We start from the raw sequence: 20,261 nt of genomic DNA, 5'->3' as shown, positions 1-20,261 counted from the left end.
CTGCTCCTCCAGCGGCTGCAGGCCTGAGCAGAGGGATGCCCCATTCCTCAAGGGGCGAAGAAAGCACACACCCGCTGCTGCAAGTGCTGATGCCCAGGGGGCTGGAGTCTAAATAAAGTTTACCTTTAAAAACCAGCATTAACACAGTGCGTCTGAAAGTAAGAGGTGCAAGTGGCTGCTCTTCTGAGCTCTTTTTAGTCCTGTAAGAAGTCTCTGAAATACACAAGTTCTCTCTCAAGACCAATTCTGTTTCCATTTGTCAGAAAAACGCTGAGATTTGCACAGCAATTTATCTTCACGCTTTTGCTTCATGTGGGACACTGAGATCTCAGTATTCCCTTCCTTTCAGCAGCAGCTGTAACTCACAGCCAACAGTAGCCAAACATGAGAGAAGCTTAGATAAGTTATTGAATTTAGATGTTTTGTTTCTTTACGAAGTTTCAACATTTGGTTTCACTGCCAATCTGAACAAGGTAAGAGCAAGTACTGGCCAGCACTTTCTCCAGGATGTTTGTAATGTTTAATAAAAGATGAGCCATTTCTTACTCATTGTAAAAATAATTATTACAGTTTTTAAAATTATGTTTTAAAAATGCAATTCTAAGCAAACAATTTAAAATCATCTCAATTTTTCTATTATAATACCTATCTCAAAATTGTTTTTGAAAAAATGTTCCATTACCAAAATGTTCACAGAAAGCTGGTTTAACAAAAAATATAATTTTCTTTTATAAGAAATTTCTTTTTCTTTTCTAAAACTTTTCAATGTAAATGATTTCAAGGCAAACTCCCCAATGAAGAGTTCACAAGGGTATTCTGTGCTTGGAAGAACTGGCCTCTCTTTGGGATTTCATACTTTCCAATGAGCGGCTTCTTAATAAAGTAGAAGAAATTGCATAGAGACTGGTCTCCGCAGCATGATGACTCAATAACTGATCCCTGTGCTTGCATTTGCACATCATACAAAAAGAAGAGGCAGAGCACTGAACAAAGCTACCAGTCATACAGAAGTTACACGTTCTGTTCGCTTAGTCTCACAGCTCAGAGGGAGCCCCAACAGAAAAACTTCCACTTTGAGAAATTCTCAAATCCTCCCTCTACTCTTTCTCGTCTTCAGTTTTCACCAACACAGACATTTACATAAACAAGGACCCTGGTTACACGGCTTTGGAGCCCATGTGCTCCTTCTGAAGCTCCCCATTACATGACAGGCTCAGCGCCACAGCAACCACTCAGACAAACAGTATAAACATTATGCTGAGGGTAAATGAAATATAAAGAAACAACAGATCCCATTTTTTGCACATTCCACTGGTACTGAAGCCAAAAAATAGAAGGATACTGAATTCACGCTGTATCAGTGTGAATTGTAACAGCAATAGTTTCACCTTGAACATGACCTATACAACCTCATGCTGAGCCAGTGCTGAATTTTCCTAATGGCTTTGCTTTAGAAAACCCAGATCTAGGGTAGAGTTTCACAAGTCCAAGACACCCTCCCCATCGCATGGCCCCAGGGCCTCGGGTCAGCTCTATATTCAGACTGCGATGCCCGCAGACAGGCTCCAGCTGTGGCTCTGGGGCCAACCTCTTGGGGGCTGTACTGGACCAGCACGCTGAGCTGCGTCCCGCAGAGACGATTCCAAAGAAACTAAGGGAAAGTAAGAGATGAAGTGGGAAGGACAAAAGCCCAAAGGCTCCAGACTGGGGGCATTTAGTTTGGGACTTAAAACTAGACTACATTTAGTTCAGGACTACAGCAGGCTGGGGGGCTGTTGTCAGGTGTGACAAACGATGGATAACAGTACCCTGAACATCTGTACTTGGCTTCATGGACAGTTTGACAAGTTTATTGCTTTTGTGCTGTGAGAGACTTAGATACTGTGGCACTTCACGTTCCAGATATTTAATCATAAACCAAAGGAACTCCTGCTGCAAAGCAAGTGAAGCAGCAGTAGCTAATGCTAACCGAAGATATTAAAAATGGAAACTGTTATAGTTAGCAATTAACATTTAGATTGCCCGTACAAGGGGATGCCATAAATCCCTGCATGCAAGATACAATAATTCCCTCTAATACCTCTCTGTATCACTGCCAAAAGCCTGTCTCCTTGCCACGTACCATCTCCAGGAACGCTTGTGCACTCTTTGCCTTCCAGAAAGCACTACTGCACACGAATGCTGTCAGTCAAGCTATTTCTGTAATCCAGCCACCCCATGGGTAGTTTCTTCCCACAGAACCTCTCCAAGAAACAGCAGAGGCAGCTACAACTAAGTGCTTTTCCAAAGAAAAGGTACCAATTTCATAGCACTGAGCAAACGCCACGTTGTTAACGGAAAGAGGTAGTTCCCTGTATTTCTAAGTTCTGCATAATGCACCCATAAATTCCAGCTGCAGTCTGCACTGAAAACAACTTGGCCTTGTCTATAACCCCACAGGCTGAGCTCATTAGAGCTATGAAAGAGTATCTGAAATGGTTTTCCACCATTTTGTGTGTCTATCAGTTGTTTGGCAGCATAACGAAGTGCTGTTCTGAGCATTTTTTAGTTACAACCTCAAAATAATTGACCTGTCACATGATGGGGTTTCTTGGTGGAAGTTTTATCAAGATCTCACACTGCCATTTAAAAGATAAATAATTCGCAAACCTGTTTTCTTATTAGTAACAAGCACATCAAGTTTTACTTTTGGTTTGGCACTACTTCGCGTTTGACGCATATATACAAATGATTTTATTGTGAAAAACAGACAAACCAAACAGGTGACAACTTGAAGAACTTCAAATGAGTAACTAATTAATGCCTTGGCATGCAAAATAAGGATGCTCACACTCCAAGTAACTCAATGGGTTGGAAACATCCCTGCCCTGTAGTCACTCTGTTGTTCAACTCGCTGTAGAAGTGATCTTCAACTAAAGGAGGAGCCACTCAGCTCAAAGTTCTGTTTCCGGAAAAGGCTAAAAAAATGGGAAGCAACTGAAAAAAAAAAAATCCAGAAGACAGCAGTAAGATGAGCAGGCTGAAAACATGAACCACAAGGAAAAAGTGAAAGAGCTGAACACCAAGCGAAGCAAACGGAGGAGGCGAGTGCTAGGCTTCAAATACATAAAGGCTTGCTGCAGAAAGAAGGGAAGCAAACTGTTTTCCAAGACCACTACAGGAAGGGGAAAATTAAACCAGTGCAAAGACAATTTATGTTCTGCCTAGGGAAGCTGCAAAGGAGTGAAGCACTGGAATGGATGGGCTGGCAGGTTTCAAAGTTCAAGGGCTTTAAGACTACGCTAGGTAAGAATCTGTCAAAGATGATGCCATGTTATTGCTCCTGACTTCAGGCAAGATGAACCCTGCAGGCCCCTTCTAACCTTCTATGACATGATAACTGGGAAATTATGTCAAGGAACAATCCAGGCCCTGGCTGAACCCCAGCTAGTTGGTGGTGTGGCTGACACCATGCCATTCACTCCAAGGTTCTGTCTTGAGCCTCATTTCTCCAGTCATTCAGCTGTTGCCAGAGAGGTGAAGATGAGCCGACTCAGGCCTGAAAACACAGTCCCCTGACTCTGGAAGCTCAGATATGAAGCATAACAAGAGTTTAATCAGAAAGCCAACTAGCCTCAAAGGCTCCATGAAGAAAAGACCCATACAGTGCTACAAAAAGCAATTTTTTGCTTAAGAATCATTCGCCTAAAAGATTTTGAGCAAAGCTCCACTCTTTCCATATCAATGACTAGCTTGAAAATCAAGAATGAAATAATAAGTTACCAGCTACATTTGCATAATTAATTCCCAGTATTAGCCAGCCTCACGTTAACTCCATTGGCTTTACTGGAGTTGCTCTTATTGATGTAAACAAGATCAAAATCTGACAAAAACTTTGGAGAGAGATGGATTTGATGGGTGGATGGTAAGGCGGATAAGAAACTGGTTGGATGGTCATATTCAAAGAGTAGTGGTCAATGGCTCAAAGACCAGATGGAGATCCATGATGAGTGGTGTCCCTCAGGGGTCCGTACTGGGACCGGTGCTGTTTAATATCTTTATCAATGATACCGACAGTGAAGTTGAGCGTACCTTCAGCAAGTCTGCAGGTGACACCAAGCTGAGTGGTGTAGTTGCCACACCAGAAGGACAGAATCTGGAGAGACCCAGACAGACTGGAGAAGTGGGCCTCTGAGAACCTCATGAGGTTCAACAAGGCCACGTGTAAGGTCCTGCACCTGGGTCAGGCAATGCCCATTTTCGGTGCATGATGGGGGATGATACGATTGAGAACAGCCCTGCAGAGAAGGACTTGGGAGTGCTGGTTGACAAGAAGCTCGACACGAGCTGGCAATGTGCGCTCACAGCCCAGAAGGCCAACTGTATCCTGGGCTGCACCAGTTGCGTGGCCAGCAGGTCGAGGGAAGTGATTCTGCCCCTCTATTCCTCCCTTGTGAGACCTCATCTGGAACAACGTGTCTAGTTGTGGAATTCTCAACATAAGAAGGATATGGAGCTGCTGGAACGGGTCCAGAGGAGGCTACAAAGATGATCAGAGGGCTGAAGCACCTTCCATACGAGGACAGGCTGAGAGAGTTGGGGTTGTTCAGCCTGGAGAAGAGATGGCTCAGAGGAGATCTTATAGTGACCTTTCAGTACCTGAAGGGGGCCACAGGAAAGGTGGAGAGGGGCTATTCGTAAAGGCTTCTGCGGATGGGACCAGGAGAAATGGGTACAAGCTGGAGAGAGGCAGATTTAGACTAGACATTAGGAAGAATTTCTTCATCATGAGAGCGGTGATACACTGGAACAGGTTGCCCACGGAAGTTTTGGATTCCTCATCCCTGGAGGTGTTCAAGGCCAGGTTGGATGGGGCCTTGGGAAGCCTGATCTAGTGTCCCTGCCCATGGCAATGGGGTTGGAACTAGATGATCTTTAAGGTCTCTTCCAACCCTAACTGCACTATGACACTATGAAAAACATTGAGGCTGGCTCTGGTTCCAGTTCAGAGCTTTGCTTTCTGAAACATTTGTTCCATTTCTGGCAATCATTACAGTAGCTTTTACAGCAGAGAGTGATTGTGACTAATTTGTACTCACATGAACAATTCTGAATGAGGGGAATGTTGGCCTACTATGTACTCACATCTGGAGAGGGCCAGCAGCGCAATGGCAGCTGCATGGATGCTGTCATGAATTCATTGCTGTCACCTCAACAAATGCTCGCCTCTCGCTCTCCTGATGATAAATGTTCTGAGGGAATCTTGCACGTTTCCCACCAACTTGCGTCATCGGTTTAGTGAATTACTGAACAGGCGAATCACATTTGTTTGACAAAGATAGTAAACAAAGTAATGACTCAATACATATTAGTATCTTCATATTAATCAACACACTTAAGCTGCCTATTGCAGAAAGACTGGGTTTTTTTCATCCTTTCATAAATTCACCTGTAACCACTTATTATTTCTTACCTGCCCAAAATAACCTGGAAGCAAAATCATTGGGACAAAAGCGATTGCTTGAGCTCCATCCCTTCCCCATAAATCCCCAGACAATGGCACTGCTAAGAAGATATTTGATTGTCTCGATTTAAAAATCTAAGATGATAATGAGCTGCAATAATTAAGCACCTTTCTCACTTTTTTCCCCTGGTGCTTTTTTCTTGGGCATTTTAATTTCATTTTTAGTAATTTTTCTCTTGGTAGAAGAAAAGGAAGGACTGGGCAAGTGCTGCCTCAAGTCCTTGATTTATAACAAACTCAAGATCTACCATATGAAGTATTTCTACCACGTGCACAACCTCACTCAAAAAAGAATATGTTAGCATTGGGTTTGTTTCCATGTTTAAAGGTAATCGCCACCCCCTACTCCCCCCCCCCCCCCCCCCCCCGCATTTTGAACACTCACCAGAGAAAATAAACAGCAGCTCTGAATTACACCAGTTTAAAACAACTGAGTTGTGCGAGTGATATGGAACACTTTTCTAAAGCGCTTCAGAAAATGATGGTGATTGAGCCCACAGTCACTGCGGCTGCAATTCCAGCACTGCAATCCCAAACACACAGCTCGGGTCAAAGAGTAACAAATCACGCAGACAGAAAGCATGGTGATGAATTCTTGCATGATTTTACAGCACAGACACAGATGGACGAGAACCGAAGCTGGTACATAACAAAACATAGCTGCGCTGCAGTTGCTGATGTAAGTATCAGCTTTCATCGCTGCCACTACCCCACATAACTTAGTGTTTGCACATATTTAACTTATCAGCCTCTCCTGCATTCAGCATAGGAGGCACTAGCATCAAGTAGGAAAAAAAACCCAAACAAACATCCACAAAATAAACTCCCCAAATTACCCTATAAAGTGAACTGCTTTGTGAGCAGTCGGACAATAATATACCAAAGCACACTGAGGTTAGAACCGAGCTAGGACATGCAGGTTCCTCAGTGCCAGCCTGTGTGAAACTGCAGTGGCGCCACACACTCCCAGTGAACAGGAAGCAAGTCAACAAATTAAAGCCTAAAACTAGCACGAACAGACACTTAACCTTACGATTTCCTCTGCAGCTAGGTATTTGCAATAAATCATTTCACTCTAACTCGGGATTAAGGCCTAGAATTCACAGACTGCAGCAGAACAGGTTTTTACTTCTGTTTAGAATTCCCAACCAGGCTGCCGGCAGGGTGCTACAAAACAGCTTCTCCAGAAGGTCTGGGGCTAACGGTACGGCATTGCTCCCCACCGTGTTTATTGCAGCATTAGACAAGAGTGTGTACTCATTATTTAAAACAGCTTTGACCTGTGTCATCTTGCCTGCATGACAGAATCCTTTGCAAATGCATCTGTCTGCAGAAATGCTGAAAAGGCACTGGACCCACTTTCTCTCCTCCACATCAAGGCATTATCCATGTGTTTCAATCTACTTGTGCTGCCCTCTGCTTCATTAGCGTGTCACAGCAATTTCAGAAGCGAAATTCTTGTCACAGCGTGCAACAGCAGAAGAATCTCTGCAAGGATATTCTGAGTTACAATAAATGGAAGCACTGAAGCAAACTGAAACCCAGGACAGAGCAGCCGCAGGGGCCACTGTTGCCAGACACCGAGAGCGCCACCACACAGAGCAGCATCTTCTGCCCCACGGGCCACAGCTGATCCATCACCGGTTCTAATCTTGTCACTGCCCAGGATTACCTTTGCACTGAAACAAGTTCTCTTGCCCTTCAGTGGCTTAGGGAACCACAAAAGTGCCTAATGTGAAATGACATCATTTGTCTCCTCTACACTCATTTACAGAGAAACTTTGAGATAGTTCCAATTAAGAGGGGTGTTCAATCTGTCACAAAGTTACAGACCTGTCAGCTGCTAGCACTCATTAAAACCTAAGCGACTCAGTATCCAATTTCACTCCAATAAAGAACAGGTACAAGAGAAAAGGTGCAGTGCTTAAGGCAGCAGGGGCCTCAGCCCAGGTACCAATTCAACAGTTTGATGAGGTGTCCACATCTTTATCGTACAAGGGAAGATATCTCTACAGCAGAAAAAAACTCCATCTCCAGGCTGATGACATGACCTCTATGTTTTATTTTTTCATTAATAGCTGGTGCATTTTACCCACAGATTTTCGAGGAGATGCAGCCTCGGGAGCTGGCAGCCACAGCCAAATAGCTGCCCTGCTCCTCTCTCTACCTGGGCTGAAGTGCAAAACAAACCAGAACAAATTACTCTTGGGAGATTTCCAGGTAGCAACAGAGGCTTCAAAACCTACAGACGGAGTGTTCCCCTCCAAGCCCTTTGGGAACAACCTCCTCATTGGATAACCCACACCATTTAACTTACAACCAATCAACACACCAGCTCCCCTCCTAACATGAGGATTCACACATCGCAAGCAAAGCCACTCGGCCATGATGGCCCCACATCCCTGCACAAACAGCAAGATCCCACTCCTGGAGGTATCTGTCATCTCCCAGATGCTGCTGCTCTGGGCTCCTGGTTAAATATCTGTCCACCCACAGCCTCCTGCCCTGTTGTCTGCTGACACAGCAGAGCAGAGCTGGACCTGGATGCTGCCCAGCAAAAACTCTCCCACACCTGCTCACATGCCTAGCGCCTGACTGCTTCTACTTCTGACTGGATTTCACACATCCATAGGCTTTCTTTTTGATATAAAGTTCAAGTGTCAGGATGAGATGCTACCATTTTGGGAAGGATCCAATCGATCTGACCAGTTTCCCCACTCAGAATGCAGCACTGCTGGAAATCCCACCTACGTTTCTCCAAAACCAGCAAATTCCTGACTGCCGTTCCCATCCAGCACTATTCACCAGCCTTCCTCCACTACACTGGCTCTCTGCTGTTTCCCACCAGCCTCCCATCTTCCTCAAGAGACGGGCTGAGGACACATTGTAAGGTGCTGGTTGTGGCTTTTCAGCAGAATCAAGCAAGAAATACTTGAACTGGGCTTAACAGAACGTGACATTGGAAGTTATTTGCAGCATAAATGAATGCATAAAGAGGAGCGCTGCTGGGGAATACTGTGGCTGGCAAAAATAACACCTCCAGGTACAAGTTTTGTAAAACTACTTATTGTGTGCACTATCAAAACCCTCTACAAATGAGATTTGAAATTTGAATCCAAGCTGCCCCATTTAATTACTAAATAAATCTTGGACTAAATCCTCTGAGCTGATTTTAATAATTGAAGAATTCCCTCCCACAAATCCTTCCAAAGGAGAAATCTCAGATTGTTCAATACAACTGTATGGCTTTCTGAGCTGTATAACATGGAAGGACAAATTACAACTGTAAACCATTGCTGGAACATCCTAGGTTTGTTTATTATTCGTGTTTCTGCAATGTCCTTTTGCTGCCTGTCCTGCAGCATGGTCACCCTGCTGCACTCACACAGCTCCGGAGAGGCTTGGCAGCTTTCAGTGGGCCTAGGCTTGAATTACATCCCCAGATATTACCCACTTCCATCTTTAAAGATCAAAGTTTGCCTTTCAATACAGAGCCAAATTGGGTTTAACTCTCATTAACAGCACCTGAGGCATCAAAGAAGCTGAAATTCAAAGAAAGAGAACGACTTTATAGGTAAAAATCAAGCCTAGCTTTTCAGTATGGATAAGCCAAGACTAACCTATCAGAGTATGTTTTGCTACAACACGACCAAATATCGCTGCTAGATTGTATTGTCCTCGTTAATTCAGCCTAATTTTGGATTAGATATATTCCAAGGCACATAAGCAGAAAATACCCAATATGCTAACAGTTAAGACAACAGCTTCCGCTTTCTGACAAATGGCTTTCCTTATGACATGTTTATACACACAGGGTCTGTCTGCTGCCACTGCCAACCGCCCAACTGCTTTTCAGACAAAAACTATACTCCCCTTTGAATCCACAGAAGGCAATGGATGATAGCTAATTGCTCAGACATGAGATGCATACAGCTGGAGATCACAATGTGTCTGTCCCAGTTTCCCAAGCTCGTTTTACACATGTTCTCATGGGTCCTTCCGTAATTCCCTCCTCTCTACCCCTCAGCCAGACGTACACTTCCCTCCATCTCCTGCATCAATGTGCTCGACTTTTGTTACCGCTTTAAATTTAAGGTAATGAGGAGGCTTTTGGCTGTGGTCTCCAGACAGCTGACAATCTGGATCTGGATCCACTCATCCACTGCACGTGTGCCGAAGTGTCCATGCTGAGCCCCTGCTTTCCAATGGGGCTGCACTAGGAGCAAGTCTCTATACAGACCTATCCCATTCAAAAGCCAGCACCCTGTTTTTGGCATACAAGTATTTTCAATGTTCATAATGCACAAGCGTCTCTTTCAACAAGATGACCAATAGGACATCCTCACTGTAACAGAACCCTTCCCACACACACATTACATGCTTTAAGGTGCTCAGACTTCTGTGTACGGTGCATCTTCATTCATTTATATTTGTTAGTCTCAAGACGATTTTTACATTAGAAGATAATCAGTAAAACCACAGACTTGCTAGGAATTCAATGCAGATGCACAAGGGGTATTTTTAGTGCCCTTTCAAATGCTATATTATCAAAACCAAAAAGGCCAATATCCCAAAACTTTTCTTCGGGTATTTTTTGAAAAAAAAAAATCTCACTACTCTAAAACATTCCTCACTATGTAAATATTTCTACTAGGAATAAGACTTGAGAATTCACATGCTTCAGGCTTCTTGACAAAAACATTTCCATTTCAATAAAAAAAACCCACACAAATCCAGCTGAGAGAAGAACATTCCCATTTTTCCCCCTCCATGGCAATGCAATTCTCTAGACAGGACATCAGTGCTTACGGTTGAAAATTCATCTTTAAGTCTCATTCTCTGCAAAAACTGGAATGAGCTTCCACAGTCAGATGGCTGCAGTGTGGTACAATGGAGGTTAATTGCAAAACGTTTTATTTGTATCTTACAATAGTCTTCTAGATTAGCTTATTGAATAGAAGATTAGCTGGAGAGTCCATTAATAATTCTGAGCATCCGTTCAAAGTGAAAGGGGAGACTGCTGGAATTTGGACACTGCCATTGTTTGCCAGCGGTACCATAGGCTGGCTAAGAGAGACACATCATCTCTGCTTCCAAATAAACCAGCTGGCATCCCATCCTTCTGCCGCAAGGTCTGGCACAGAAGCACTAAGGCACTGGGGATGCACAGATGGGGCTGAGTCCAGCTTAACTCATTACAAATGGGTTATTTCTGTGCATGATTTGTCCTCACAACGTTAGAGGTAAGTTTGCCTCTTCCTTCTTAACTAAGAATCTGGGAAAATAACTGGGAAAATACCACCAGCAAGAACAGATCTCTCAGGGTCACTGGAAGGAGGGCTGGCCTGGAAAATGGGATCAGAAAGATCCTATCAGTTCAAAGCAGAATGACATGAGGGGCCAGTTCTGCCCTTTTCAAAATCTCCAGCAGTGAGGAGCAGCCAGATGCAGGAGTATTTAAAAAGCTTGGTGAAAACCCTGTACGAGACCTGGTTCAGATGTCATAAACAGCTGGGGCAGACACAGGCCCTTCCTGTAGTACCGACCATAAACTCGTCTGACATACAGCAGTGGAGAAGTCATGTCAGCCCTGTGCAGCGCGAAGCCAGAAGAGGTGTCAATTATGGACAGGAAAAACAATGATAAGAACCAGTGACCACTGATGACTCGCTACAATCCCATCTGATTGGGTGCACTGTGGAGTACGGCGATCTTCTCCCCCACTCAGGGATCACACTTTCTAAAAGCTATTAACTATCAGCGATCCAGAAACTGTGGGCAGAACAGATGAGCTTACTGACAGCAGGTGCCCTTCCAGCAGGGATGCAGTGCAGGGCACTCGGAGACCCAGTTCCACATACAGAAGGCACGAGAAACTGGGGAACAAGGGCACAGTCTGACATTCACAGACATACTAAGAAAACCCAGGCACTTTCATCTGCTCACAGCGAGGGTGCAACCAGGGCCCAGCAAAAGCCTGAGAAGGCAAATGCTGACTCCTACCAGCTGGCAGTAACTCCAGACACCATGACCTGCACTTTATAAGTCACTGCAGAAGAGCTCCCAGATGAGCTACATTAATAAAGCTGTAGCCTAATTAAACCACATCCTTCACGTCTCATTCTCCCATGTGTCTGGGAAGATCAATGCAAACCAAGGCAACCCAAGCGGGAATCATTAAATGCATCTGTGAGCCATGCCAGATCAACAAACAATTAGACACACAACATGCCAATCAGCACAATGAACCAGCCTTATGGTTATGATCCCATCAGCTCAGCTTCCCTCCAGTGTACTCCCAATTAATTACAGAACACTTATACATGAACAGTGGTGCATCTAACTATCTCCTTTAAACATCATTAGCAGTGTCAATAGCCTCATTTCCATAAGTAAACAACATGGCCTTGCTCTTACCAGGGAAGCCTCACCCCACTGCGACTTTCCATGCCCTTCAGCAAGGATACAATCCCATAGGCACAGCTGCAACCCCTGGAGAAGTCAACAGGAAAGAGGAGTGAACATGCTAGCCAAGACAATAAGGGTTCCTCCAAACCAGCGCTGAACACGTTTCAGTGAACACGGTTTTCAGAAACCCACTCAACTCTCTATTTGAGGTATAAAAGGCAAAACGAGAAATGCATACACCACAGCTTTGCACACGTGGAGCTCACAGCTTTCGGCAGAGATCAGTGCTGCCCTTGTCTGGGTTAGTGCCCTCACCCATCCCTGGATGGTGCAGTTGGTGTTCGCTGGCTCAAGCAGACAACACCACTGCGAGCACGGAGGACCCCACACAGCAACACTTAACGCATTGACCAGAGAGGAAAAAGGTTGCTCATAAAATAAATATTCATGCTTAATAGAAGGGAAAGAAAAACTCTTTGGAGCTGGACAAGCACTAGCAAGAACAGAACAAAGTAGATGAGGCGGGCACACACACATTTGCACACACAATACAAGGAGAAGGGACTTCTACAAGGAGCCTTGGTGTCACTATCCGGGGTTGTACAGGGATCAAGTGTCTGGTTGCCAGAGGACCTGCTAAATGTTTTGTTCTTCTTGTGCCACTGAGACACTTGTGCCACAGCTCCCAGTTATAACAGAGAATGCACCTGTCCGGTGTTGTGAAAGCACGATGCGTTCAGAAAAATGAACCCAAACCCAGAACAGCCCACACCCTATCAGCTGAACGAGGCAGTCTGAAATATTACCGGATACAGACCTCTGGAGTCTGCAGTACCAAAAAGCGAGGCATTTCTTCTTACTTGCACACTCTCCAGTTTGTTTATTTGCTTGTTGTTTTCCACAGGGCCTTCAAGAGCCTCCCTCGTTGGCTCAGATCATTTATCAAAGTATTTTCAAAGCCTAGAAGGGTAATAGTCAATTCTGATTCAATTCAAGCAGTTTCAGTGGCTGGATGGGGTTATTTGGTTTGCAATATTAAAAAAAAAACAAACAAAAAAACCAAACCAAAAACACCAACAAACCCCACAGCTGCATATCCCCACATTGCCAAAAAAACCCATCCAGATCAAGTGAGGTGACTTCAGATCATATGCAAATTCACTGATCTCAACGTCTAACGTCAAATTTATCCCTGTTTAATTAGCAAAGCGGTCAGGTTTCCTAATTAGAAAGGATATGACTCGGAACTTGGTATTTCAGACAACAGGAGTCTGCTTTTTCCCATTCCTATGGCAGGCTGGGAACTGCTATTCACTGGTTTAGACAGGCAGTAATTCTGAGGCGCACAGGACATTTTAATTAGGCCAACACCAGTTTATGCTTTGTATTGACTTTGCCCTTTTTTTGGCTATTGATTTATTTGCTCCAGCTGAGGATATGAACTTATCACTGATCTCTGCTAAGCCAAATAATTGAAGGATTATACATATGCTGCAACTTGATGTTTCTCCAGAAAATGCCACTAGAGAACAAAGTTTCCATTTCACCCAAGTTTTCCAGGGGAAATGGCTGAACTGCAGCCTCAGTTCTGTGAGAAACTTCAGCGCTCGATTAGTCCCACTGGGGAACGTGATTACTGCCAGCCAAGAAGGTGCTCATGTGCATCACGTCGAGTAGTGGGCTGGAAATACAATTCATCACCAACAGCAGCTACTCACTATGGTAAAACTTACATGTTTTTATTCCAAATCATTATGCATAAGATAGGGCAAATAAAGGTATTTCCAACCAGATCCTCCTCTCTGGCATTTAGCAGACCCAGCAGGGAAGCCACCCATTCTTTCTGTCAATCCCCTCAGAATAGAGCACTGGATCAGGAGGGCTGGAGAGCCCTTCTGCAGAGGCACGAGCTGCGCTTGAGGATCTTCCTCCAAAGGGCGATGTTACATGAGGGTTTACGTGCTGGGACCAAATCTTTCCATGGTCAGGCTATCCCACAGAGAGAGGGAGGATGTTAGTGCCTGCTTTTCCTCACTGTTATCTCATCACACCATAACTTTCTTCACAGCTGGATCTTTGTGAAAATTAATAAATAGTTGATAAACACTTTTTTCTTGCAAATATATTCTGTTTTGAAGAAAATACTTACTCGTTATCTCACAACTGTCACACATCGAGTGCTTGCTAGCATATTTAGAAAAACTTACCCAACTTGGTTTGTCTACCAGCCCTCTCAGAGGCTGTAAACTTGTGTTCAGCACTGAGATTTCAGAAGAGCTTTTAACCAGCTGCTTGGAAATTTCAGCCACCCATTATTGGGAAAGTCAGTTCTAGAAGGAACAGCTTCATCTGCTCAGCTAATCAATGTAAACTATGTCGTATTTCAAAGCCGAGGCAACCAGAGGTCTGCATCACAACACCCACCAGTCTTCCATGCAGAGCCAGAGGATCCCCTGTAAATCTGCCCTTGCAGCACTGAGCAGAAGCACAAGGCCCATGCAGAGAGAGCAGGGAGATGTCCTGTTTTACTAATGCTGCACTCGAATGAAGGGGGCCCGTGACTGAACCTTATCTGACAAAAGGGAAACACCAGTTTGAAAGCGCACCCGACAGAGCTCGCTCCGTCTTTGTGGGTCACCCTTCAAACCCAGACTGAGCAATCCCAAGTATCAGGCTTGCCACATGCCTTTATGAAAACAGGAGACAGTGAAAGCTCACACCTCAGCAGCTCTCACCTGAAGGATGGCAGAGAGGAGGAATCCCTAGTGAGTAATAACAATTCTTCCAATATTTTCTTTTCATCAGCGCACTGGGCAGAGCCATTATTTAACAGAGAACCACAGAAGGAACTGCTTGCTTGCTACTAAGGGTGGGGGCTGTTATTCACCTCTGAGTCATGAAAACAGCACTCTTGAGCAGCACTTGGTAACTTAGAAGAGAGACAGAAGTCAAAACACTTTTTAATAACAGCCTCCAGACACTCACATCAGAGATTCAACGTACTCTGGATCTGAAGCTTTCATGATACTTCCAAGTTATCTGTTTTGCAAGAATACGCGCGTTTGAACTAGAATTTAATTCTTGGTGTAACAAAAGCAGAAAGATCTGCAAGATCCCTAGTTCTGCCAGTCTGCAGCATTCTCACAGCACGTGAGCACAGGCTGAACACAAGTTAACGGTGACACTTGGCTAACTTGCAAGGAGTGTTGCACTAGGCCTGTCCGCACGACATCATGCCGTCATCATACATGGCAAGCAGTGAAAAAACACCTTTATATCTTCAGCAATAGTACAGACTCTATGATTTAATTAAATGCAAACAGTCCAGCATCGATATGAGTCCATAAGTACTATTGTACAGAATATCAGTGGATGAAATCCACAAACCGCATCAGACCAGAGAACAAGAAATAGTACCATTAATAGTACCAGAATCACACAGAAAATACAATGTTGGCAGCCTCAGGGGCAAGACAGAGAATCAAGCTGTGAATGTCTAAAACTCGGCATATTTAATTGACTATGAGACAAAGATTTTATCTGGATGTTCAGCAGATACAAATTAACATTGTTGTTTCAAATATTAATGTCACCATCTACCAAGGCATCACTAGTACTGAAGTCCTGTTATGACATTTTATTACTTCTAAGTAATGACAGCAATGAAAAAAAGCACAAGAACCTCTGATCCTATAAACCTCAGCTAATTAAGTGCCAAACTCTAAGCACAGAGCTACCCACAGCCTGTGGATGGACAAGCATAGCTTTAGGCATGAACTGAAACTCACGAATCCTCTTGGATAAATTCCTCTATGAGCTACGGAGCTCTGTGGCATAATGCAAACACCACATTCAGAGGGCTGATAAATGCCACATAGAAGAAAAAGCTGGTTTCTGACACAGATCAAGGTATGTATGCCAGCTTTAAAACACAGCTTAGCCCAATTTTTCTCCCATCGTTTCAATTCCCCCCATGCCACAACACACCACTGGGTTCAGAAGAGTTTCCTAATTGCCATGAGCACAGACGTACATCCAGCGTATCTCCTTCCCTCTCTTCCCTGGTAATGCAAGCCACACTGTCCCTTACTGAGAAAGATCCACCGCAGGAAACTTCTATAGGAGTGGGATAACAGAGGTGCCCACAGAGACTAAGAGAAAAGCAAAACAAATCCCTCACCCACTTAGCCAAGGACCAAACACATTTAAGCACACACACTTGATTGTTGCCATAGAGATCGCAGCCAGGCGCTCTGATCTCTCCCAGTACCATGCTTGCTCAGTGGTCCGTCACAAGGCATGAATTCCTTCCTTTATTAATACCATGCCTTCTACATACTGCTTGCAAATTCAATAAGATGTCACAGGTAAAAAACTGCTGCTGAGGGCAAAATGGTATTTCAAGTGCTGTTCAATTCTAAAAGAGACATTAACAACAACTATGCAACAGAGTTATTATTATATTTTAACCTGAAAGGGTTTTTTAATTGCTTTAAATGACCATAGCTCATCCTACCACACAGCAATCCTGGTATCAGCAGGCATCAATACCACATTTACTAGAAAGCCAGATCAGAGTGTCCAGAGGAGCTGACAAGCTCAGGCACCAGCAACCCTTGTCACACAGAGATCTCGCGCTGCTGCATTTGCAAATATTGGACCAAACATCCTCATGTCATTCAGGCAGCTGAGTATTCACCTACCAAGTCCGGGGAAACCTCCTCCAACTGCTCTTTAGCTTTTCCACTTGAAATTTAATGATCTTTTGATCTCCAAACAATTCCACCTTTCCAAAATCCTGGAAGGTAGCAAGCGGGGAGCTTTGCCTAATTCTGCAGGAGGAGCAGAACAGCTTCCAGCAGCACTGGCTGCTTACCCTTCCCATTCCCTGCACTGGGGAGCAGGAACACAAACAGAACTCCAGCCTTTCCCAGGCGACACAGAGTACACTAGCATTTAACCTATCTCAGAATGTTCTTTACTGTCGGAAAACAAATTAATTCGGGGGAAGCAGCATCTGCCCCATGATGGATGGGAAAGGTTGCATATTTTGTCACTGTATGAGTATGTTTTATAGTGTAAGAGATGAAGGCTCAGCAGAGGAAGCAATTCATGCTGAAACACACAGAACATCATACCAAGGGGGAAGGAACAACAGCAGCAGCACGGTGCTTTGAGTAGACGAGCACAGGTGACAACACCGAGCCTATCAAAGGCATTTTTCTCTCCAAGGAAGTGAAACAATGCTTAGTTGAAGATGAAGCACCAGGAAAAAAGGAAAATAAAAGCTTTTGGAAGAAATAATTTTGTTCAAAAACATTTGTTTCAAAAAGCTCTGAAGAATTCTGAAGGAGACTGGCCTCAATGGTGTGCATGCTGCCAGGAAGAGACCCCTCCATAACAGGTACAATTGTTAGCAATTTCTTAAACAAATAAAAAAGAAGTAGGCTTTAAAAACTATTTTATTATAGATGCAAGAGTGCATGCCCTGCACATCTTTATCCCACTGCACTCCACATTACCAAATACATGCACCAGGCTGAGGTAACAGAAACTCCAGGAGTTTCTTCAGGTGGGAAGTACTATTCCCAATTATAGAACCCACTAATTAAAGATGGAACATGTATATAAGAGTCATGTAACTGAACAATGTAGCATATGCCCTCAAGTCCATGTCCTACAGCTCTTCCACGACGGTGTAAGTGAACCTTGTTCACATCTACACTACTCCTGTACGTACATGCAATGAATGGAAGGAAAGTACAATCATTCATCATGATACGTATTTTTCAGAACAGTAACAAAGAATTTATAAGCACAAAGGAAAATGCAGTTTGCATACTGATTAGGCCAAATTGAAATATTTGCATGATTTTACATATTACCATGCACACGTGTGTTTTGAATTGACCTATGCAGCCAGTGCAGCAATTATTTAGACTTCTGAGTTACATGAATTACTGTGAAGTGTTCTACATGAAATAACAACATGTCTAATTTTACTCTGAAGATGAATGATTTGTCATGCAGAAACGTCCATTAGATTTAACCATTACTAAAAACCAGGGTAATAAATCATCATTTTGCATCCAATGAAGAAGCAGCACCTTTCTTAGTTTGGTTGTTCAGTCATAATCATGATAAATGGACATTTTGGGACAGGTGAATTTTAACAGGCAGCCAATACACTTGGATTAATTAGATTTTGGTTTTTAGTTTTTGTTTCCCTTCCCTCTGTAAACGAGAGGCTAGAGTTGAAAGTAACATTGAATATACAAGTACTCGTTGGTGCACCACAGAACTCTTTGTTCTCACAAGGAGTCCTACTGGAGGCAGCAGGTCTGTATAGAAGTACTGGTAGCAGAACACAACTGAGCACTTCAGAGCAGTTACTGCATTGTCCTTTAACTTCGCTCATCTGTCTGTTAACCACCACACAAGGAAATAAAGACAGATGTCTGAGCAGTCTAACTTGTACATGAGAATTAGCCCTTGGTTTAAGACTCGCAAATATCAGACATTCAGTTCCTCTAGTTCCATTCACTCTAAATTTACTTATAGGAACAGAGTACATGCTGGGAGAAACCTGCATTCCAGCTTACCTGTGGGGTCTGTCTCCACATGTTCCATGAAATGAAATGCAGGCAAACCACAAAAGATACCCAGCACCATCACAGAGAATATCACCAGCACTGTACAACTGCAGGTGCTAAGCAAGCGCAAACACTCTCAAAATGAACTTGGCCTACCTTCCAAGAAGGGCCTTCTGATTCTGTCCTCAGCGGCTGCTGGCTGGTAGCGGATGGATGATGCTGGCTGGAAATCACAAATCCCGGTTCTTACATGTTCTGCACATCAGCACATATTAGCCCTCTTGGAGAGTAAAAAAAAAAAAAAAAAAAAAGGACAATTATTTCCCTCCTCAAAAACATCTCCATCCAAACATCACCACAAAGACTTTACAGATCTACTTGATTTCACAAGAGAAACCAGAAAATTCTCATTTCACTTCTAGTGGGCAATGACCTGCGTCCACAACTCTTGATCCCCACAACTCACACTGAATCAATGACAAGGGAGCATCTGCCTACAATGAGCACAGGGACTCCAGAGCTCTATCTGTGCTTCTTCACACAGGGAACAAGGCACAGACCTGTGGCTCCACAGTACACTGCTGTGACAGCGAGCTTAGCGTCTGAGTGCAAATCAATTTGATTCAGAGCAACACTCTACTAGAGGGAGAGTGTTTCGGGGGCAATGGGAGAAACGGTTACGGAAAAGAATTTGCACAACGAGGCAGATCCATTTGAGCTGAGGAAATACACCACCAGACTAAGCTTAAGGCTGTCATTCTCACCAGCACTCCAGGAGAACAATTTGTGGGGACAACCTCATTTGTTTCTCCTGGACGCTGCAACTCATTGCTCATTATATCCTATTGATTTGAATGGAATAATTTAAGTAGCAAAGCTATGGTTACAAAATATCACTGTTTAGGATATATAAGAAGTCCTTTAGGATTTGTTGTTGGGAACTGCAGTCAGCAGGCATGACAGCATGATGACCCAAAAGCCTGACTGAGCTACTGGTGGGGAATTTTAAACGCGATAACAAGTCACCACTACGACATCCCAAATGATGCATTCAAAAGGGTTCACTGGGAAGAAGAAAAAGCAAAACCCAAATAAAGCAAAGCCCCACTGAGCTATCTTTAAAAGCTACATCTGCCTATCCTAGCTATAATGTGGAAGCAGCCATGCATCGATATGAGAACAGAATTATTTGTTTTGTTCAAGCTTTAGTGAAGAGAATTGAATCCAACACTTCTCCCTCTCTACCAGGTGATCTGTCGTACAGAACAGCAGAGTCAAACTCCTGCCTTTGCTGACAAAATGTTCTGTGTATTAGTAGCAAAGAAGAGAAAACTAATATCATGCCAGCAAACGTTCTGACTTGAAATCAGCAGCCAGAGAAAAGACCATTCTGAATACTAATTACTCTGCAGAAGAACAGAGGTTGTCCTATTAAATGCAGCGCTATATACTGAACAAATGTGAACGGAGCTAATTTAGGACTATGCCAAAGGCGCAGGCAAGCAAAATCCCTCCGGCACTACTGAAGATTAACGTGGTCAGCCGAGTCAGAAAACGTCCTGGACAGAAAGGAAATGGAAGAGAAGGAGAAATACATAAATTATTAAAGAATGCTGGTGAGGAACACGTTGTCTTGGACCATAAGGAAAAAACTCTGTTAAGCTTCACTTGTAATGTGAATGCATTTAATCACTTAAACAGACACATAATCACCACCTATTCCAGAACACTGGCTGAAGAAAAACGTGCTGGAAGAG

At 43.7% G+C, this 20,261-nt stretch overlaps 1 protein-coding gene across 1 annotated transcript in view; it reads right to left on the bottom strand.

Moving 5' to 3' along the window:
* The window catches only part of SHCBP1 (SHC binding and spindle associated 1), a 255,291-nt gene that overhangs the window by 73,103 nt on the left and 161,927 nt on the right, over positions 1-20,261 (bottom strand). Inside the window, exon 25 of the mRNA XM_054078490.1 lies at positions 18,661-18,784. The gene's annotated coding sequence lies outside the window, so the exon portion shown is untranslated. The remainder of the gene's footprint in view (positions 1-18,660; positions 18,785-20,261) is intronic.

This window comes from Cuculus canorus, chromosome 13 (genome assembly GCF_017976375.1).
Source record: "Cuculus canorus isolate bCucCan1 chromosome 13, bCucCan1.pri, whole genome shotgun sequence".
NCBI lineage: Eukaryota > Metazoa > Chordata > Aves > Cuculiformes > Cuculidae > Cuculus > Cuculus canorus.
This window is presented reverse-complemented; position numbering and strand designations above follow the sequence as displayed.